At 37.8% G+C, this 23,827-nt stretch overlaps 1 protein-coding gene across 11 annotated transcripts in view; it reads left to right on the top strand.

The window, feature by feature from the left end:
• Positions 1–23,827, top strand: part of MAP4 (microtubule associated protein 4) — a 195,480-nt gene that overhangs the window by 40,943 nt on the left and 130,710 nt on the right. The window lies entirely within an intron of this gene.

Below are 23,827 nucleotides of genomic sequence, written 5' to 3'. Positions count from 1 at the left end.
AAACTTGGAGAGTCAGCAAAAGCCTTTCAGTTGATTTCAGCTGCTGTTTTGGAGTTATCCCTATACCTCCCCTGCCGTCCCCCTCTTCCCACTTTTTTTTTCTGTAATACATTATATATACCCTTTTGTACCCAAATACACAGCATACTTCTCGTGGATCCATCCTGTTAGTAAATCAGATGAGAATGTTCTAAGTGTTAAACACATTCTTTTCTTAAAATATATAATGAGCTCAAAATAATGCCATAGTTCAGTTTGCATTGTATTTGAATCAGTACTTTCTTATGTAGTGCTCCCTCCAGTATACTCTTCCCTGCCTTTTGTCTTTTTTTTTCTTGTTGGCAGAAAAATATTGTTGGCCATCTGCACCACATGTCTAAGGTCATTCAGCTTTTTAAAATTACATTATTTGTTGAAAGGTTACTTTCGGACAGAGTTGTTTCTAGATCTTTACCATCATAGGGGGGATTTCTTTTCATTTCTCTTGTAGGGTAGTTGTACTGTTACTTGGATACTGTGGCTTTCCTAGGATACCATGTTCATTTGTCATTTTCTTGGAGTCTGTGCTGAAAGTTCATTTTTAGAAAGGGTATCTGGAAAATAAACTTTCTGGATTTCTTGTGTGTTTACCACTTTGGTCCTCACTTGATAGATGGGTTGGGTATAAAACTCTAGGTTCAAAATAGTTTCTCTCAGTTTTAAAGGCATTTCTCCATTGCTTTCTAGCATCCAGTGTTGCTTTTAGAAATCAGAAGCCAATTTGTTTCTCATGCCTTGGTAGATACTTTTTTTTTTTTTTTTAATTTATTTTTTCCCCCAAAGCCCCAGTAGATAGTTGTATGTCATAGCTGCACATCCTTCTAGTTGCTGTATGTGGGACGCGGCCTCAGCATGGCCGGAGAAGCAGTGCGTTGGTGTGTGCCCAGGATCGAACCTGGGCCGCCAGCAGCGGAGTGCGCGCACTTCACCGCTAAGCCACGGGGCCGGCCCAGGTAGATACTGTTTGGGAAATTTTCTTTTTGTTTTTTTCTTTTCCCCCTCCCATACCTGTCTCCCCACTCCCTCCATCATCACTTCCTCCCCTATTCCTCCCTTCTTTTTGCTGTGATTTGTTATATGTACCTTTTTGTATGTAAAATATATATGCAAAATTTAAAGACAGTAAAAAGATAAATAGCCATGGGTCTACTACCCAGCTTATGATATAAGACTTTCCTAAGCCCCTTGTTTATCCCTTCTCTATTGAAGTTCTTTCTTCCCCACAGAGAGTATCACTATCTTAAATTTTGTGCCTTTCCTTGCGTTTAAGTTTAAATACAAATGTATGACTCCTTTAACACTGTTATTGAAATTCATCCATTATAATGTGTATATCTGTAGTTAATTCATTTTCAGTGCTGTATTGATTTCATTATATTAATATAAAATTTAACCCACTTTCTGTTGATGTGCATTTGTGTTGCTTCCAAATTCTTGTTATTATGAATAATGCTGCTCTGACATTCTTGTACATGGATGCAAGAGTTTATCTAAGATATATATCTAGAAATGGAAAGCCTAGGTCTAAGGATATGTACAAATTCTACCTTATAAATAATGACATACTGTTGTCTAAAATGATTGTACCAATTTATAGCAGTGTATGAGAGGTCAGTTGCTGCTCACTTGATATTTTCTTTTTCATTTTAGCAATTCTGGTGGGTATTTATTGGATGTCGATGTAGTTTTTTTTTTTTTTCCTCTTTCCAGTTTTGCCTCATCTTTTTTTTTTTTTTGATTGATGTCTTAGTAGTTTATAAAATTGTGAAATTTTGGTTGTACATTTTTGTTTGTCGATCACCATATATGTGTCTCCCTTCATCCCTTGTGCCCACCCCCTACCCCCATTGCCCCTGGTAACCACAATACAGTTTTCTTTGTCCATGTGTTGGTTTATATTCCACATATGAGTGAGATCATACGGTGTTTGTCTTTCTCTTTTTGGCTTATTTCACTTAATACCTTCCAGTATTAAGGTATTCAGTAATACCTTCCAGGTCCATCCATGTTGTTGCAAATGGGACGATTTTGTCTTTTTTTATGGCTGAGTAGTATTCCATTGTATATATATATACCACATCTTCTTGATCCAGTCATCAGTTGAGGGACACTTGGGTTGCTTCCACTTCTTGGCTGTAGTGAATAATGCTGCAGTGAACATAAGGGTACATAAGCCTCTTTGGATTGTTGATTTCAGGTTCGTTGGATAGATTCCCAGTAGTGGGATAGCTGGATCATAGGGTATTTCTTTTTTTTTTTTTTTTTTGTGAGGAAGATCAGCCCTGAGCTAACATCCATGCCAATCCTCCTCTTTTTGCTGAGGAAGACCAGCCCTGAGCTAATATCTATTGCCAATCCTCCTCCCTTTTTTCCCCCCTTTCTCCCCAAAGCCCCAGGAGATAGTTGTATGTCATAGTTGCACATCCTTCTAGTTGCTGTATGTGGGACACCGCCTCAGCATGGCTGGACAAGCAGTGAGCCGGTGCGCGCCCGGGATCTGAACCCGGGCCACCAGTAGTGGAGTGCACACACTTAACTGCTAAGCCACAGGGCCAGCCCCAAAGTATTTCTATTTTTAACTTTTTGAGGAATCTCCGTACTGTTTTCCGTAGAGGCTGCACCAGTTTGCATTCCCACCAGCTGTGTATGAGGGTTCCTGTTTCTCCACATCCTCTCCAACATTTGTTGTTTTTTGTCTTGGTGATTATAGCCATTCTAACGGGTGTGAGGTGATATCTTAGTGTTGTTTTGATTTGCATTTCCCTGATGATTAGTGATGTTGAACATCTTTTCATGTGCCTGTTGGCCATCTGTATATCTTCTTTGGAGAAGTGTCTGTTTGTTTCCTCTGCCCATTTTTTGATCGGTTTGTTTGTTTTTTTGTTGTTCAGTTGTGTGAGTTCTGTATATATTATGGAGATTAACCCCTTGTCAGATATATGTTTTGCAAATATTTTCTCCCAGCTGGTGGGTTGTCTGTTTGTCTTGATTCTGGTTTCGTTTGTCTTGTAGAAGCTCTTTAATCTGATAAAGTCCCACTTGCTTATTTTTTCTTTAGTTTCCCTAGTCTGAGTAGGTGTGGCATCCGAAAAGATTCCTTTATGACCAATGTCAAATAGTGTGTTGCCTATGTTTTCTTCTATGAGTTTTATAGTTTCAGGTCTCACCTTCAGGTCTTTGATCCATTTTGAGTTAATTTTTGTGAATGGCGATAGCAGATGGTCCACTTTCGTTGTTTTGCATGTGGCTGTCCAGTTTTGCCAACACCATTTATTGAAGAGACTTTCCTTTCTCCATTGTATGTTCTTAGCTCCTTTGTTGAAAATTAGCTGCCCGTATATGTGTGGTTTTATTTCTGGGCTTTGAATTCTGTTCCATTGATCTGTGTGTCTGTTTTTGTACCAGTACCATGCTGTTTTGATTACTGTTGCTTTGTAGTATGTTTTGAAGTCAGGGATTGTGATGCCTCCTGCTTTGTTCTTTTTTCTTAGGATTGCTTTAGCTATTCGGGGTCTTTTGTTGCCCCATATGAATTTTAGTATTCGTTTTTCTATTTCTGTGAAGAATGTCATTGGGATTCTGATTGGGATTGCATTGAATCTGTAGATTGCTTTAGGTAATATAGACATTTTAACTGTGTTTCAGTGTGGTTTTAAATTACCTTTCCCTGGGCCGGCCCTGTGGCTTAGCGGTTACGTGAGCATGCTCCGCTGCTGGCGGCCTGGGTTCGGAATCCCGGGCGCACACTGACACACCGTTTTCCCGCCCGTGCTGAGGCCACGTCCCACATACAGCAACTAGAAGGATGTGCAACTATGACATACAACTATCTACTGGGGCTTTGGGGAAAGAAAAGGAGGAAGATTGGCAATAGATGTTAGCTCAGGGCCAGTCTTCCTCGGCAAAAAGAGGAGGATTAGCATAGATATTAGCTCAGGGCTGATCTTCCTCACAAAAAAAAAAAAATTACCTTTCCCTGATGATTAATAAAAGTAAGCACTTTGTCATATGTTTATTGGCTATTTGGATAGTCTCTTATGAGAAGTGGCTGTTCTCTTTTTTTATTTGTAGGAGTTCTTTATATGTCCTATATATGAGTTCTTTGTTTTTATATATTGAAGATATCTTCTTCAACCCTATGGTTTATCTTTTACTCTCTTAATGATATGTTTGGATGGACACAAATTCTTACCTTTAATGTAGTCTAATTTATCATTTTTAGCCCTTTATGGTTAGTGATCCATGTGACCTGTTTAAGAAATCTTTGCTTACCCCATGATCATGAAAATATTTTTCATATTCTAGAAGCTTTATTATTGTTGTATCTTTCACATTTAGGTCTTCCATCTACCTGGAATTGATTTTTGTGTATAGTGTGAGGTAGAACTCAAGATACATTTTTCCCTATAATTGAATATTTTGTTGACCCAGGGCCATTTATTGAAAAGATAATTCTTCCCCTACTGCTGCAGTGTCACATTTTTCATAAATTAAGTGTCCATATGTAGTGGTTCTTTTTTGAAGCTGTTCTCTTGTGTTGGCCTCTTTCTTGGTGGTCGTGCTGGTACCACAATGTCTTCATTACTATATTTCTATATATTAGGTTGAAACATATGAAATTGTTTTTGGCAATTTTTTGTATTTGTAGATCATCAGTTTCTGGCAATTTCATATGGTTAATCTAGTAGTGAGTTTTGATATCCAGTAGCTTAAGTTCCTCTAAGTTTGTTCTCTAAGATTGTCTTGGCTATTCTTGGCTCTTTGCATTTTCATATAAAATTTAGAATCAGCTTTTCAGTTGAATTTAGAAAGAAGAAACCTACTAGGATTTGCTTGGAGATGTTCGATCTGTAGATCTTTTTGGGAATAATTGACATCTTTAAAATATTGAGTCTTCCAGTACATGGTAAATGATCGTGATACAATGCTGCCATTTATTTGTCTTTAATTTTTCTCTCTCTCTTTTTTTTTTTTTTTTTTTTGTGAGGAAGCTTGGCTGTGAGCTAACATCCATTGCTTGATGAGTGATGTGTAGGTCCACACCCGGGATCCAAACTTGTGAACCCTGGGTTGCCACAGCGGAGCCGGTGAACTTAACCACTATGCCACTGGGCTGGCGCCTAATGTTTCTCAAATTTTTTTGGTTTGTTTTCTATATAGTGGTCATGGACATCTTTCCTTAAAATTATTCCTAGGTGTTTTTAAAAATACGATTGTAGGTGATCTTAAAAAAATTTATATTTTTCAATTGTTTTTACTAGTGTGTGGAAATACAATTGAATTTTAAAAAGTTACCTGGAGTTCAACAACCTTGCTAAATTCATTTAATTCTAAAAGTTTATTTGATTTTTTCTCTATATAGCTATGTTTTCTGCAAATAATGGCAGTGATATTTTTTTTCCTCTAAAATCCTTATGCTCTTAATTTTTTTTTCTTGGCTCATTGCACAATATTGGTTAGAAATGGCAATAGCAGACAATCTCATTTCTACGTGATCTTAAGAGAACGGCAATAGCAGAAAGTCTCATTTCTACCTGATTTTAAGTTTGTGGTAGGGTTTTTTTTGTAGATACTCTTTGTCAGATAAAGGATGCTCCTATCCTGATTTGCTGAGAATCTTTTTTCCAGAGGCTTTTTTGATTCGATTGAGAGAAGAGCTTTTAGTTTTTTTACTTAATCTGTTGATGTGGTGAATTACATTAATAGATTCTGCTAATGTTTAATTAGCCAATTTAGTTCAAAATGTATCTTTTATATATTACTGGACTTTGTGTGCTAATATTTATCTTAGGATTTTTTCATCTATGTCAGGGTTTAGCAAATCGTGGCTCACAGTCAAATTCAGCTTGCTGCCTATTTTTGTATAATCTATGACCTAGGAGTGGTTTCCACATTTAAAAATAATTGACAGAAAATCAAAAGAAAAATATTTCATGACAGGTGAACACATGAAATTCCAATTTCAGCATCCTTAAATACAGACACATTGCTTTATGTATCATCTATGGAAATTTTCACACTATAATGGCAGTGTTCAGTACAGGCAGTTCTTGCTGTGCACAGTTGTTTGAGACTGTAAAAATGACCATGCTGGGTGAAGCTGCAAAGGAAAGTTAATAATCTTTAGGAAAAATTACGATTGTTCTGTGACCTTTAAAAACTTTAAAAGCTCTCTTGTCTGTTATAAATATATGGGGAAATGAAAAAAAATAGGAAAATTATTATTTGGTATAGTACACGGTAATTTTTATTTATTTATTTATTTATTTATTTATTTATTTATTTATTTATTTATTTTGTGAGGAAGATCAGCCCTGTGCTAACATCTGCCAATCCTCCTCTTTTTGCTGAGGAAGACTGGCCCTGGGCTAACATCCGTGCCATTTTCCTCCACTTCACATGGGACGCTGCCACAGCATGGCTTGATAAGTGGTGCGTTGGTGCGCACCTGGGATCCGAACCGGCGAAACCCCGGCCGCCATAGCGGAGCCTGCGCACTTAACTGCTTGCGCCACCAGGCTGGCCCCAGTACACTGCAATTTAAAACATTAGAAACATCGAGAATTAAAATGTTTTATTCATTTGTAAAAATTTTATCAAGAGTAGTTTGAACAGTGCCAGCCTTCCTCTTTTCAATATAACTTATGATATGGAATGGGCATCTTTTCTATGCGTTAGCAATTGTCATACTTCTTTGTAAGTTCAGATCAGTTTCCAACATTTTATCCTTTCTGCTTTCTTTTCTTTCTTTTCTTTTAAAGTGAAATTTCTTGCCAGCGTCACTTCCTCTGGGACATCTTCATCTTTCCACCAAACCATTTTCCTTTTTTACGTAGATAAACTCACTTCACTAAGTTCCGTTTGCTGCATATCCAGTCTTTTGAATGGTGGTATTGTCAGTATTCCCACTGTGAGCTGTTTTTTCTGTAACTCCATTTACATTTGATTTGAATTTCACTGCCAGTGTTATTACTTTTTGGTTCTTTGTTGGACTTTCATCTTTGTTGGCCAGTTCGCTCTTTCAATTATCCATTTTTTTAAAATGTCGCATGGGTTTATCAATGAGATGAGGAGGCAACGCAACTGTTTGTGCATGAACTGAATAACAGATGCACAGTGATCAGTCCCCACAGGCTTTGAAAGAAGTGACGTCATAGGTCACTGATCTCAGTGCACACCTGTTATTTACATAGCGATTTGTGGACTGAAGAGTTAACAGCAAATTTTGTACTTCATGCAGTTACTCACAGTTAGTATACCATGGTAACTGAAACTTGAACTGTGTTGTTGGGGGACTGGTGTTGTTTAACTAAACCGTGGTCACTGAAATTCGTGCACATTAGAACCTTGCAAAGCAAGGACTGTCTATATTTGTGACAGAGATTATATGGGCCATAAAGTTTAAATAGTTTACTGTCTGGCTCTTTACAGAAAATGTTTGCTGATTCCTGATCTAAGTTTATGAGTTTATTTTTACATATAATTTCCATTATTGTATTCATCTTGTCTAGTATCAGGGGTATTTTATCAGTAATTGTATAATCAATAGCAAATACCTAAAGCACATGCAGTATTTCAGCCACTATTTTAAACATTTTATATATTAACAGATCCAGAAGTAGATAATACTCTTACCTCCAATTTACATATGAGGAAACTAAAGCAAAGAGCTTAAGAAACTTGCCCAAGGTCACATAGATACTAAGTAGTAGAACTCAAATTTGAACCTCTGACAGTCTGGAGTGAATCTGGGCCTCTAACTACGTACTACATTATGCTTATATTAGCCTCATAAAATGAGTTGAGGAGAATTCTTTTTCTATTTTCTAGAGTTTGTGTTAAATAGAGTTGTTGCCCCTTGAATATTTGGTAGAACTCCTGTAAAACCCTTGGGTATGTGTGTATGTGTGTGTGTTTGGAAGATTTTAAAATATTGTTTCAATTTCTTTAATTGATTTAGGACTATTTAGGTTTTCTATCTATTATATTTTGGATCAGTTTTTGTAACATATGTTCTTTTAGGAATTGGTCTTTTTCATCTGGTTTTCAAATTTGTTGGCGTTGTTGTTTATAATCTCTTTTTCCCCTCTGCTGCGTTATAGCATTGTTCTCTTTTTGTCTTCCTAAAATTGTTCATTTGTGCCTTCTCTTCTCTTTTGGTCAGTCTTGTCAGAGGTTTGTTAACTTTATTTGTCCTCAAAGAGGAGTTTTGCTTTGTTAATCTCTTTTTTTGTTTCTTTGTGCTTCATATTTGTTCGTGATTTTCCTTTGGTTTTCTTCAAATTTATTTTTATCTAACTCTTAAGATGGATGCTTAACTAATTAATTTCATCCTTTCTTTTCTAATATAAGCACTTAATGCTGGAGACTTTTCTTAAGTTCTCTCTTTAGGCATATTCCACAAGCTCTGGTGTATAATATTTTTAACATTCAATTCTAAGTGTTTTTTCATTTCTATTATGGTTTTAACTCATAGGTTATTTGTAGTGTGTTTTAAAATTTCCTAATACATTTTTAAAAAATTCAGGTTTTTATTTCTAACTTATTTATGATATGTTTCATAAATGTGGATGTTACAATAGTGATTTTAAAAATTTGAGACTTGCTTTATGTCCTACTATACACTTATTTTAAAAATAAATGTTCTGTGTGTGCTGGAGGAGACAGTATCTTCTCTAGTGTTTCTGTATTTCATTAGCTGAAACTTGCATATTGAGTTGTTCAAAGCTTGTATATACTTACTAATTTTTGTCTACATGATGTGTCGATTACTGAGAGAGGTGTATTAGTGATATCCCTCTGAAGGGGAGGAAGACTATCTTCTACCCACTCTGAGTCCTTTCTGGCTGGTCAACAAATTAAATGGACATGAGACCGAATAGCAGGAGAAAATCAAACAAAGCTTTATAACATGTACATGGGAGAGACCTAGGGAAACTGAGTATCTCAACAAATGGCAGAGGTTTTCACCTTAAATAGCATATTCAGGTAAAGACAAAGGAGGATTTTGGGGGTTGGGGGAGCCAGCTATGGGAGATTACCAGAAAGCACAGTAAACAAGAGTATGCAGATTTAAGTCCTTGCCTTCAGCACTGGTAAGAGTTTCTAGAGATAACGTCATCCCCCCAATCTTCCTGGTACAGAGAGGGAGATACCTTTACAAATGGAGATTTCTCTTACAAATGTAAATGTCTCTTACAAAAGATAGCTTCTGCTTTTACTTGGAATGGGCTTAGCAAGGACCCTCGCAGTCTGTTTATACCCAGAGTAGTGGAGGGGGCGAGGTCAAAGTTTCTTTCAGAGAAAATAATCAAGGTAAAGAGACATATTTTGAGGTGGCCAATTCTGATCTCCCATAGTCCCGCCTTTGAAACTAAGAAGTTTCACAGTCCTTTTGAAACTTAAAGAAGTTTCACAGTTCAGAAGCTGAGTTGGTAGATTGTTCTATCTCATTGAACACATTTCTTAGTCCTGATAGTAGATCAGTGCAGTTAGGTTCATTTTAGAAGACAATGATGCAGGTGGGCTCCCAAAGTTAGCCCTACATTGTGGAAGCAAGCAGTCTGGTATTTAATAAGAAACATTTCTATGGAAACAAAAGAAAAACAAGGTTAATGGTTAGAGCAAATTATAAACCAGTTTCTGAGCTCAGAGGATAGCCAGTCAGGAAGATTTCTAGATGTCAGTGTCAAAGCATCTTTTGCAGCTTAAAATGTCTCTGATGATGTCATCAGTTAATCTCTCTTAAGTTTATATCAAGTCCTCCAGCTTCAGTTTGCAGAGCTTCAGGAAAAAGGGCAGGTTCAGTTCTCAGTGATTCCAAAGGAAAATGACAGAAAAAAAACCCAAAAAGGTTAGTTTGGAGATTTGTAGCCAGATAGTTCAGGAGACTAGAAGAATTCAGGATCCAGTCCAGTCAACAGATATAAAACAAAAACCTCAAAGACAATTAACAAAACTAGGATCTAATATCCACAAATATGTACTATAGTTTTTCTCTCTAAAATCATCCTTATTCTTTGTAAAAGTCAAATTAAGACTAACTGGCTTGCAAATTAAGTCTAGTTTCAATAAATTTGGCCCAATTATTTACATAAGTACAGCAAGAATAGCATTTGGTCATATAGGCTCTTTTACGTCTGCTTTGCTGGAACTTTTTATAAGGAATCTCAGATTGAACTTCAGAGGTCTCTCGAGGCCAGGAAAGCCAAGCCAAGGATTTTGTCATTAGACTTTGCCTGTAATACCTTTATTTTGTATTTTTTATTTATTTATTTTTTTTGTGAGGAAGATCAGCCCTGAGTTAACGTCCATGCTAATCCTCCTCTTTTTGTTGAGGAGGACCGGCTCTGAGCTAACATCTATTGCCAATCCTCCTCTTTTTTTTTTCTGCAAAGCCCCAGAAGATAGTTGTGTGTCATAGTTGCACATCCTTGTAGTTGCTGTATGTGGGACGTGGTCTCAGCATGGCTGGAGAAGTGGTGCTTCGGTGCACGCCCGGGATCCGAACCTGGGCCACCGGTAGCGGAGCGCGAGCACTTAACCACTAAGCCACGAGGCCGGCCCACCTGTAATACCTTCAGATTTGGGTGAGTTCCTCTCTTCTCGAGGTCTCCCAAAATATTGAAGTTCCTTGCACCTGCCAGATAATGACATTCCTTACTTATCCAGTAAGTGTTTTTTGGAATGCTGTACATAAGGTACCAGGCCAATATTTTCACGTGACTTTATTCCATAAAGTCCAATCTTTATCTCTCAAAACCTGTCTTGTCATATCTGAGTTTATATGTTTTTCTCAAATATAATATTCCAGTCAAAGCTTTGGTAATATAACCAGTGTTTCCAATTGTGTCCTGTTACAAGGATAACAGATTTTTATTGAACTTACGCAAATAACTATACTGCCATGAAAACAATACTCACTCACTAAGAGTTGCCACATCCTGGAGGGATCGGGTAAGGAGAAAAAGATAAATGTTTCAATTCTGCTTACAAAAGTATAATTTACCAAATTGCTATAAGTCACAGTTAGCTTAAGAGAAAAGAGAAAAAGTTTTCCTTAAATCTGAAAACAAAATATTAAAAACTCAGCAATATTTCAAACAAAAGTCATAAAAATTATAATCATCCTCATCAGTTCATTCAGTCCAATGTTATTGACTCTTGATCTTAATCTTGTTAGCAGTTTTATGAAGTCAGTTTCTCTATTAGAGTTCTGTAAGAACCCAGTTCAGTTTTATGATCTGAAAGTTGGTCAGAAACCTATATTTTCGAGTAAGTGCCGAAGTCCTTTCCATGAATTTTTCTGAAGATGAAACGTATTTTGGAAAAGCATCAGAGCAAAGAAATAACTGTCTGTAAACAACAGAAGACTTAGAAATGACAATTGACAAAGAAGCTTGGTTATTTTTCTGACACACAACACTTTAAGATAATAACTAGAATTATGACTGATAACCAGGACAGATCAGAATTCTCGGAATGTTAAATAATTTTTTAAAACATTTATATCAATAACATTTACCCACACAATATCATAGGTCCCTATGAAACAATGTTTAGTTATCCATTTAACCACGGTGACAGCTAAAGATTTTCAGGCAATTGCATAAAATTGAATAGCTGTACGAAAAACCTTAGCACCTGTGATTTAAAGACCTGATAAAACAATATAGGAAATTTATTTTGATAAAACACGAAATTCCTACCCTTCTGGTAAACTACTCAAAGAGAAGACCTTTTTTTTTTTTTTAATTAATTAATTAATTTATTTTTTCCCCCAAAGCCCCAGTAGATAGTTGTATGTTATAGCTGCACATCCTTCTAGTTGCTGTATGTGGGACACGGCCTCAGCATGGCCGATGAAGCAGTGCATCGGTGCCGCCCGGGATCCGAACCCCGGGCTGCCAGCAGCGGAGTGCCCGCACTTAGCCGCTAAGCCACAGGACCAGCCAAAGAAGACCTTTTATAATCTCGTTACCAAGAGCACACTAAAAGTTCAAGAAAATTATCCTTTTAGAGAGAGAAAAAAACCCAAATTCTAATTTTGCACCAGCTTACTTTTGACATTAAAACTTATTTACTTAATTAGATTGATTTTAATCTTAGCCAACTTGACCACGTACAATTTTGAGGTGGCCAGTTCTGATCTCCCACACCCCTGTGAAGGAGGCCTCATCTATTTCTCATTACTTTCAATGTTATGTGTTTTTAAATAGTTGTGTTGTTAGGTACATCCAGGTTTAATATTTAATATTGGTAAATCTTAATGAATTAAACTTTGTGTCATTTTATTTTTACTAATGGTTTTTTGCTTAGAGTCTATTTTGCTTGATATTTATATACCTGCACCAATCTGGTATGCCTTTTTGTTATACAGTTGAACCTTCTGTAGTAAATGCTTCTGCTGCCCTGTGTAGATCCCCTTTACCAGCGACTACTCCCCACCACCCCGCTGCTGTGAGTGTTAGCTGCCAAGGGCTGCAGCAGATAGAAGCCACCTGCCCCAGAGATGCATGGGAAGTTATGCCCTTCCCCTTCACATAGTCCTTAGGCCTGATGAGGGTTACAAAAACCTGGCCCCCTTACCTCATGGTGGGACTGACTTTGTGGTGCAGTTGTGCTTCTATAGCTTCCCAGAGGGGAGTCGGAGGCTAGACTTCAGCTGAAACCAGAGTTCTGCTTCTCCTCCCTCCTTTACAGGTTTCTCCTGAGGGCTCTCTGTCAGTAAATCACTTACATAAGATTCCCTGTCTCAGGGGCCCCTGCAGAGGCATAGTGGTTAAGTTCACATGCTCCACTTCAGTGGCCCAGGTTCGCAGGTTTGGATCCTGGGTGCAGACCTACACATCGCTCATCAAGCCATGCTGTGGTGGCATCCCACATAGAAAACAGAGGAAGATTGGCACAGATGTTAGCTCAGGGCCAGTCTTCCTCAAGCAAAAAGAGGAAGATTGGCAGCAGGTGGTAGCTCAGGGCCAATCTTCCTCACCAAAAGAAAAACAAATAAATAAGCAAATAAATAAAAGACCATCTTAAAAAAAAAAAAAAGAATCTCTGTCCCAGGCTCTACTTCTAGTAAACTGGATCTAAAACACCTACCCTCCCTGCAAGGGAGAACTTGATCTCTTTCTAGTGCTGAGTTTTACAAATCTTATTTTATATTTCATTTTAGTGAACTTAATCTTTAATGTATTAGGTAGATTGTTGATTAATTTAGTAGCTCTCAATTCTGTGTGCCCTTCAGAATCAACTCTTAAAACGTGAAATTGCTCAACTTTGTCCCTGAACAATTCTGATCCAGTGGCTTTTCACTTTTGACTCAGATCTTTACCTCTATTTCAGGTAAAATGTTAAAAGTTATGTTAATAACAACTTGAAAGATTCCTTTGACTTTTCACTTTGCTTGTTCAGTTTTCACTTAATAGTATTATTTTTACTTGTAGGCTTTTTTCCCCCTCTATTTGAAAGCATCTGTAAGGTACTTTTATGTTAAAGGTCACTAAGGTCATTCTGCAAAATGCCTGCTAAGTACTCCCATCGAGTTTATGCCTTCCTCTTTCCTCTCAGAAGAGCTGAGCTACTGTACTCCAAGGCTGATTCTGTGCCTAGGACCAACAGTGGAAGAGCCAGGAGGGTCCTTCCAGGAGGGCAAACGTCAACCCCAGCAAGAGAAGGCTGGTGTCATGATGTAGAACAGAGCACACCCAGCAGGATGAGTATGCATTTAATGAGAGCCCACCAGGTATCACTTTATTATACTAGATGCCCAGGATAAAATGTGAAAAAGACGCTGTCCTTGCCATCTAGGAACTCAGAGTACGAGGGGGACTCTGGAAGGGACACACATTGTAAATAAATAATTATAGAATTGTCAACACAAATCCCATCTCCTCTTAGTTCTACCTTCCATTTTCCTTCACTTTCACTGATATCTTATACAATAAAATATGGCATACTGTGGCTCTGAACTTCAGAGAGAAACTTCACTTTGCTCGATGGAGAGATTTTTCTTAAAATGGTTCTCAAAAGCTAAGAGCTGATCAAGTGTGAATATTCTTCCTTTATCCAATTTCCCCAGCACTAAGTAATCTTAAAATTACATAATATATTTATTTTATTCTTTGACAGAGACGTGAGCTGATACTAGAGAGATTTAGCATTTTAATAATTATAAAAGTTTTAATATTTATACAGTGATGATAACATGATGGTGGTAGCTGATCTCTTGAACAAAAAACTGTTTGTTTTTGCCACATTACATCATGTTGTTGTGCTTTTCTAAAAGCAGAGAGCTATTTTTATTGCTCTGCCTAATAATGATAAGATGACCAGCGTGGAAAGCTGGCTTATATGGTTACTCCCTTTTGGCTTGCTTTCTGTGATTGCTCTGGCACAAGCTATGTTTGGAAGGTAGAAGAAATGAGGTGAATATTCTTAATTAGCAATGATCCTTCAACCTTGAATCTGTTTATTTTTTCTCCAGTTCTGAAGAGTTTTTGTAGTTTTGGCACCTCTGATTAATTTCAGATTAGACACGGTTTTTATTAATTTCTCTCATATCATTTTAGAACTGTTTAGCTAGCCCCATTGTTTTGTTGGTTTTTGTTGTTTTGGCCCATCTTCTGTGTAAAGTAATCCACTAAGAGGAGATATACGCATCTCTTAAACGTGGTCCTTCCCCTTTGTTTACAGGAGCTGCTGGTATATACAACAGTACGGATCAGACTGTACTGTCACAATAGAAGTACAGATGATGTGTTAGTTCTGAATGGCACTGGGAGAACAGATTCTAAAAAGGAATCATAGAAAAGGTGACATATTTGATGTGGATCTTGATTTCAAGACTGACGAATGAGAAGGGAGTGAAGAGAATTTGAAATGTGGAGAGCAATATGAGCATGGGTATACAGTGATGATAATGTCAGTGGTATGCTTGTAAAATGGCAGCTGGTCCCATGTGACTAAAATATAGGAGACCCTACATGGAAAACTGCTGATGGTTGTGGTGGGTGATAGGACTGGGTCTTCTAGGTTTGTGTGGCCTTAATATCACACTGAGGAGTTTGGATTTTTTTTAAAAAAAAAAGGGCATTGGAGTCCTTTTAAATCAGCTGGGATGTTTTGCTGTTCAGGACTCTTTCCAACTGCTTTCATCCTTTAAGAAGAAAAAGTAGGGCAAAACAATCGATTTTGAAGTATAGTGATGTCGTTATGTCAGATAATAGCGGAAACTATAAAATTCCAAGGTTTTGCCAATTTTGTCACACCCTTGTTTTTGTTTATGGTGTTCCATGGCTCTCCTCTTAGCCTAATCCTTAGTCTTAGCTTCATTTATAAGTGACTTGTTTTCTCTGGTTCTTTTTTTGTCATCTGTTAAAGAGGAAATTAGATCCTAGATTATTTGAACTGGTGTTTTTAAAAAATCCCTTAGAGATCTTAAGTGGTTAGAAATAATTTTTGGGTAGGTGTAAGCAAGCAGACTCTGAATGTTTTTTCTTATCTTAATTAGACTGTGGAAGAATAAGTGGGATGAATGGTAAAGTTTTAAAAAAAACTTTGTCTTTTTCAAAATGGGGCATTAGTTATTAGTGAGAATTACCATAAGATTCGCTTTTTTAAAAAAATTGAGGTAAAACTGAAGATTTGCTCTTCAGAATGGTTATAGCAGGAATGTAAGTGCTGTGTCATTGTCGTCTCTTGTTTTGGCCCGCATAACCAGACTTCAGCAGACATCATGCTGTCTGTATCACATGGCTAACAGTGGGAGGTATCTAGTGTAGATTATTCTTCTTAGAGAAATAGATTTAAATTCACTTGGACATAAATGTGGCAGGCAGGTGCCTGTTTAGAGATCCAAAATGCATTCAGTCAGAACTGAACACAAGCTGCCTGGATAGTTCCTGTAAGTAAGCTAGGCTTTCAGCCTTGTGCTGCAAGGTTTTATGTATGTGAATATGTGTGTGCATGTGTATGCAGTGTTTTTATATTTAGAGGGCTCCCTAAAACAGCAGTGGGAAAAGGAACTCGTCGTTTTTGGGATTAAATGGAAGTAAAATCTATCAGTGTGCTTTTTCATATCAGAATGTCGCTGGGAGATGGCCTCAGCTATTCTAGTAATCAAGGACTCTCTCCTGTTGCTAATTCTGTGATGAACAAGACAAATGGTGGTTATGAACAGAACCCTGCCAAGCCTGGAAATTCCATCAGTTCATAATAGTACAGCTGTTGTCCTTCAAGTGTGCAGGAGGCACCTGGGGGTGGAAAATTAATGTATTCTACAGGGGATTTGGAGTTTATTGCTCAGGATAGTCAAGATGTTGCTGAGTTGTCTGTTGACATTTGCCACTCTGGTTCTGGGGAGGAGCAGGAGAAATTCAGGTTTGCCTCAGGGATCATATGTGCCTGTGAGCTGTGTAATATGGTAGCTGATTCCTCTAGAGGTCCTCAATAAAGATTTGGTTTTACTTTGAATGAAGTACCATTTTGACTGAAAGTATAAATCAAGGTGTTCTAGTTAAATTAAAAACAGAACACAGCCACCAGACAAATAAGGTTCAGCTTCACATGTAATAGGCCTCTGAAAGAAGTACATTAAAACAAATCTGAGGACTAAAGAACCAGTTTAGTAACTGAAAGCTTGCTTAGGCAAACAAAAAATCTCATGTTGAATATGAAATCTTTATGATGCTGGCTGTACTTCCAACCATGTCAGGTTATAAATGGTCTCTGGGACTGGCTGGGATGCCGGGTTTCTTCCAAGCCTGAGGAAAAGGGCACTGCATTTTGTCCACACCACTCTAACTAGTGTCCTGGGATAGCAGCTTAGTGTCGGCTTCAGAATTCTCTGTCATTTAAATCAGTCATGCAAAAAAAGTATAGAAGAAAATATTAGCCTTAGCCTACATATCTTTACAGTTCTGTGTCTTGTCTATTACTCATCCCTCCACACCCACCCACCCACCCACCCAAAAAAAACCAGGACAAAATATCAATCATGGAGAAAATTTAAGTGAGCATTATTAGCACTCTTACCTTTAAAAATTCTTATTTTTTGTTTGTTATGTGGTTTTTGTGTGTCTGTGTGAGGAAGATCAGCCCTGAGCTAACATCCATGCCAATCCTCCTCTTTTTTTGCTGAGGAAGACTGGCCCAGAGCTAACATCCCTGCTGATCTTCCTCCACTTAATGTGAGACGCCACCACAGCACGGCCTGACAAGCCTTGTGTCGGTGTGCGCCCAGGATCCGAACCCGGGCCGCCAGCAGCGGAGTGCGCGCACTTAACTACTCCGCCATGGGGCCAGACCCTTTAAGAATTATTATTAAACATTCACTTATTAAATTGGTTATTTGGAACTCAGAGTGCATTTCCCTTAGTTAAACAATGTTATAAATGATAATTTTGTTTCTTAACTAGTCCAGGTTACTAAGAAGCAAATTTCTTCCTTTCTTCTAAAACTGACAGGAGGCAGTATTTTGAAAGATGTGTCAAGCTTGCCTTTGACATTGTGTGTGCATACCTCCCTTTCTTTTACCTCCTAGGGCCTTTGGGCCCACATACCCTCTCTCTGCTTTGATACCTTATCCAGATCTGCTTTGTTCCCTGCAATGTTCCATGTTGCTAAATTATTTTTCTCCCTTTCACACTAAAACCAAAAACTCAGTCACTTTAAATGGAACTTATCCCTGGGCTTAGGAGGAAAGCTACTGGGTAAGAACTAAATTCACATTAAGGTGAAATGGTGGTCCTTGTGGGGTTGTATGTCCCCCTACAACCTTTTAAATTGTCAAATAGGATTATATATATATATATTTTTTTTTTTTTGAATGAAACGAAATAATGAAAATGAATAAATGAAAATATTACAGCGGTTATGAACAGTGTCTTATATGTTGGTGGGAATTAGGCTTCTGTTCTTCCTTTTCGTGAGTTTTCTTCCTCCACTTTAGCTCCAAAGTAGCACCTGTGGTGAGGGGTTTGGGGAGTAGAGGGAGGGCAGAGGCAACAACAGGGCATTTGCAAACTAGATTGTGAATTTCTCATCAGACAAAATGAGCACAGATCCCAAGTGAGTGACTATAGATAAAACTGACCTAAAATTTTCAATAAGACTTCTGGGAGCTTAAAAAGTTGCCCATATATCTGTGTATTTAAATTAGATATGAACACTATTTAATCTGTATAGACCTAGAAAATATTTTTACTTTGGTAATTCCAGATCTAAAGTAAACCATACAGCAGAGAAGATGCCTGTGACCTCATCGTATATTTTTATTTACTTTTTGTGAACACATAGCTATTAATAGTAAGAGTGTAGTCAAGAGACTGAACTTCTGTTCTATGCTTCATCATCATGTCATGTCATTTTCTCTTGCCTAGATTTACTTATTTTCAAAACCCTTCTCACCAGATAGTTTCACTTCAGGCATGTAGTCTCAATGAAAGATCAGATGTCCAAAGTACTGTGCTTGAAAACTGTGTGTTCTCTTGGTGCCTGGTTAAATAATATGGGGCTTATTTTTTGGCAGAGTGGTGTCAAGTCTCCTTTGATGTTAGCCAGCACTGGGTGGAGTTTCTTAAACTCCAGTCACATTTGCTGAAGCCAGGGCACTGTGCACTGGTGAGTTTGTTTTTAGTCTCTCCCTTTGCCAAAAAGCTTTTGCCTTTTAGTAAATGTGAACCCAGTTATAACTGAGAGTACTTGATATACGAAATAATAGTCACACACTCACAGAAGATCTATATGAAGTTTGTTTATTTCTAACTTAAGTGATGAAACTGAATTATAAGTACGTAGCTTACAGAGTAATCAACCTCAGGAATCATTTAACATACCATTCTCATTTTACAGATTAGAGAACTCGGCCCTAGAAGGTGACTCACTCAAAGCCACAGTAAGAGTCAGATTAAACTAGTGCTTCAGCGAAGTGTAGAAACTTCTGTACCCAGCTTTCTTTTCTTGGCTCCTATTAACGAATTCATTTAAAGTTAACTTTATTATCTATATGAATAGAAGAGGAGTAATATAAATAGTCAACAAGAGAGAAATTTTTTTGTGTGTGTGTGAGGAAGATCAGCCCTGTGCTAACATCTGCCAATCCTCCTCTTTTTATGCTGAGGAAGACTGGCCCTGGGCTAACATCTGTGCCCATCTTCCTCTACTTTATATGGGATGCCGCCATGGCATGGCTTGCCAGGCGGTGCGTCAGTGCACGCCCAGGATCCAAACCGGCGAACTCCCGGCTGCAGCAGTGAAGCGTGCACACTCAACCGCTTGTGCCACTGGGCTGGCCCAAGAGAGAATTTTTTAAAAGTGGATGCTTCTCTTTATATATTTTGGAGATTAACCCCTTATCAGATGTATGGTTTGCAAATATCGTCTCCCAATTGTTAGGTTGTCTTTTCGTTTTGTTGATGGTTTCCTTTGCTGTGCAGAAGGTTTTTAGTATGGAATACTACTCAGCCATAAGAAAGGATGAAATCCAGCCATTTGTGACAACATGGATGGACATTGAGGGTATTAATGCAAAGTGAAATAAGTCAGAGGGAGAAGGTCAAATACCGTATGATTTCCTTCATTAAGTAGTAGGTAATAACAACAATAAACAAACACACAGAGACAGAGATTGGATTGGTGGTTACCAGAGGGGAAGGGGGGAGGCTGGAGGGCGAAAGGGATAATTCGGCACATGTGTGTGGTGATCGGTTGTAATTAGTATTTGGGTGGTGAACATGATGTAATCTGTGCAGAAATAGAAGTATAATGATGTACACCTGAAATTTATACAATGTTATAAACCAATGTTACTGCAATAAACAAAAAATTAAAAAAAAAAAAGTAGATGCTTCTTGGGGCCGGCAAGGTGGTGTAGCGGTTAAGTGCGAGCGCTCTGCTGCTGGCGGCCCGGGTTCAGATCCTGGGCACGCAGCAAGGCACCGCTTGTCAAGCCATGCGGCGTCCCATATAAAGTGGAGGAAAATGGGCACAGTTGTTAGCCTGGGGCCAGTCTTCCTCAGCAAAAAGAGGAGGATTGGCATGGATGTTAGCTCAGGGCTGATCTTCCTCACAAAAAAAAAAAAAGTAGATACTTCTCATTCACAAGGGGACATTTTTGGATCATCTTGAATATCCAGATTTGAGAATAACACTGTGTCTATCCTTTTGTCCATAAAATAACATATCTATTTTAAGGCATAACTGAATAGTAAGTGACCTTAAATGATTCTGTAAGTGTGGGATGAAATTCATTCATGAATTTATTAAAATCAATTTTGGAAGACTTGCAGAACTAGTTTAACAAATCTGTAGAACACTTAAGGAATATATTATACTTGTATACATTTTAGAATAGAATAACTATAAAATTGAATAATCTTCTCTTTAATCTATTGAAAACTGGGGCTTTTTGGCAAAAAGCCAGTACTTTCACTTCTAACACAACACTAACATTCCCTTTACAGGGTCATTTTCCATAAGTAGATTTTGTATGTGTGTGTGTGTGTGTCTTTAAATCATACTTCTATTTATATGTGATGACAAGAAAGAAACAGCTAAACTATTGAGATGCAGATGCTGGGTGGTTGGTTGGCTAGATGCACTCAGAGCCAAGTGACCTTTCCACTTTCTAATTGTCTAATTTTCTGTCAATTTTACCTTCTTAGGCTGAATTTAAGCTGCTGTTCATATTCCATGAACCACATGTCATCCCAGGAAGTGGTTTTTGAGGTTGGGGTGGGATGGAGATTACAGTGGATAAAAAACTGCTCCTTGAGAATCTGCACTCAGATAAGTGAGGTTTAAAATGTATTGCTGGTTTTGTCTGCATTTTCACCTGTGTCCTAAATTAGGAAAAGTTTGAGCAGATTGTGTGAAATGTCATAATTATATATTTCTGGTAAAAATAAATCTATTGGGCTCTTATTGTATGTTGTTAAGGATCCTTCAGATGTCCTTTCAAGTTCCTTTGACCATGAAACTGTTTAATCCTAGATATCCTTTATTGTTTTTGGTTCAAAACAGCTTTCAAAGGCTAACTGGTAATAGTAGTTATCATAGAAAAGAGAAAAGCAATTAATTTTTATGGAACCATTTGACATTAGAATTTGTCAGGCTTTAAAAAGTTCTTTAATGAGTCATTTGTCAGCATTTTCCCTGGCAAGATCTAGAGTGACAATAATACTTTATATGTGAAGTAGTCTGGGTGGTGCAAAAAATAGGACTTCCCGCCTATATTCATGTGTTATTAATGAGTTATAGGTGTGCCACTCAGTACTGATGACTATGATAGGAACATTTAAACAACCGTTCAAATATTCATAACAGTTGAAATTATATTTGAATTCCTATTTGTATGGTTCCCTCAGGAAAGCCCCCTGACTTCTGAATTCAATAGAGGTTATTTTGGTGTGTGAGATGGCATTTGCTGCTGTATAACAGTTCTGTCATGCTACAGGATTTCTACCCCAACCCCGAATCAAGTTTACCCCCATTTGGCAGCAGAGTTGCTGGCTTTTGTCTTCAGCCCAACACTGGTAAAACTATAATTCTTGCTGACTAAGCTGAGCTTGGGGTGGGATGGGGACTGGAGCAGCTCTAGACAAGAGGACCACAGACTGTCACTCTTACCCAAAACTCAAGCAAATTTCAAGAATTAAAAGCTTCTCAATTTGGGCCGGCTCTGTGGCTTGGCGGTTAAGTGCGCGCGCTCTGATGCTGGCGACCCGGGTTCGGATCCCGGGAGCGCCCCGAGGCACCACTTCTCCGTCCAACGCGAGGCCGAGTCCCACGTACAGCAACTAGAAGGATGTGAACCTATGACATACAACTATCTACTGGGGCTTTGGGGGGAAAAAACTGAATAAATAAAATCTTTAAAAAAAAAAAAAAAGCTTCTCAATTTGTTTTCTGCAATTCATTGATTTCCAGTGCCTTGAAATGGCTGATCTTGACAATTTTGTCCAATTTTATACTTATTTTTTGTGGAGAGGATTTATCAACTTCTTCATGAGGCTGTAACTGAAATCCCTCCGTGTGTGGTGTTTTGTTTTTTTTTTTACTTAATTTGCTCTTTTCATTATTTTTCTTCTAATAGACTGAGTAAATTAGATTTAACTTTGTTATAGTTATTAGATATTGCTAAATAGAATTAATTTTAATTTTTTTCATTATTGTTTTTTATTTACATATTTATTTTTGGCCTTAATGTTAACAGCCAAAGTGTGATTTTTTTTTTTCCCCCCCTGGGGTATGGCTGGGGCATCAGCATTTTTTTTTTTTATTGATGTTTTAATAGTTTATAACATTGTGAAATTTTGGGTTGTACCTTTTTGTTTGTTCATCACCATATATATGTCTCCCTTCACTCCTAGTGCCCACCTCCTACCCCCATTGCCCCTGGTAACCACAGTACAGTTTTCTCTGTCCATGTGTTGGTTTATATTCCACATAGGAGTGAGATCATACAGTGTTTGTCTTTCTCTTTCTGGCTTATTTCGCTTAACATAATACCCTCCAGGCCCATCCATGTTGTTGCAAATGGGACGATTTTGTCTTTTTTTATGGCTGAGTAGTATTCCATTGTATGTATATACCACACGTTCTTGATCCAATCATCAGTCGAGGGACACTTAGGTTGCTTCCACTTCTTGGTGATAGTGACTAATGCTGCAATGAACATGGGTACATAAGCCTCTTTAGATGGTTGATTTCAGGATCGTTGGATAGATTCCCAGTAATGGGATAGCTGGATCATAGGGTATTTCTATTTTTAATTCTTTGAGGAATCTCCATACCATTTTCCATCGAGGCTGCACCAGTTTGCATTCCCACCAGCTGTGTATGAGGGTTCCTGTTTCTCCACATCCTCTCCAACATTTGTTGTTTTTTGTCTTGGTGATTATAGCCATTTTAACGGACATGAGGTGATATCTTAGTGTTGTTTTGATTTGCATTTCCCTGATGATTAGTGATGTTGAACATCTTTTCATGTGCCTATTGGCCATCTGTATATCTTCTTTGGAGAAGTGTCTGTTCGTTTCCTCTGCCCATTTTTTGATCGGGTTGTTTGTTTTTTTGTTGTTCAGTTGTGTGAGTTCTCTATATATTATGGAGATTAACCCCTTGTCAGATATATGTTTTGCAAATATTTTCTCCCAGCTGGTGGGTTGTCTGTCTTGATTCTGGTTTCGTTTGTCTTGTAGAAGCTCTTTAATCTGATAAAGTCCCACTTGCTTATTTTTTCTTTAGTTTCCCTAGTCTGAGTAGGTGTGGCATCCGAAAAGATTCCTTTATGACCAATGTCAAATAGTGTGTTGCCTATGTTTTCTTCTATGAGTTTTATAGTTTCAGGTCTCACCTTCAGGTCTTTGATCCATTTTGAGTTAATTTTTGTGAATGGCGATAGCAGATGGTCCACTTTCATTCTTTTGCATGTGGCTGTCCAGTTTTGCCAACACCATTTATTGAAGAGACTTTCCTTTCTCCATTGTATGTTCTTAGCTCCTTTGTTGAAAATTAGCTGCCCGTATATGTGTGGTTTTATTTCTGGGCTTTGAATTCTGTTCCATTGATCTGTGTGTCTGTTTTTGTACCAGTACCATGCTGTTTTGATTACTGTTGCTTTGTAGTATATTTTGAAGTCAGGGATTGTGATGTCTCCAGCTTTGTTCTTTTTTCTTAGGATTGCTTTAGCTATTTGGGGTCTTTTGTTGCCCCATATAAATTTTAGTATTCTTTTTTCTATTTCTGTGAAGAATGTCATTGGGATTCTGATTGGGATTGCATTGAA

The sequence above is a fragment of the Ceratotherium simum genome, chromosome 5, assembly GCF_057802395.1.
Source record: "Ceratotherium simum simum isolate JZ-2026a chromosome 5, ASM5780239v1, whole genome shotgun sequence".
Taxonomy (NCBI): domain Eukaryota; kingdom Metazoa; phylum Chordata; class Mammalia; order Perissodactyla; family Rhinocerotidae; genus Ceratotherium; species Ceratotherium simum.
Note: the sequence above shows the minus strand (reverse complement) of the source record. Positions and strands in the feature narration are given on the sequence as shown.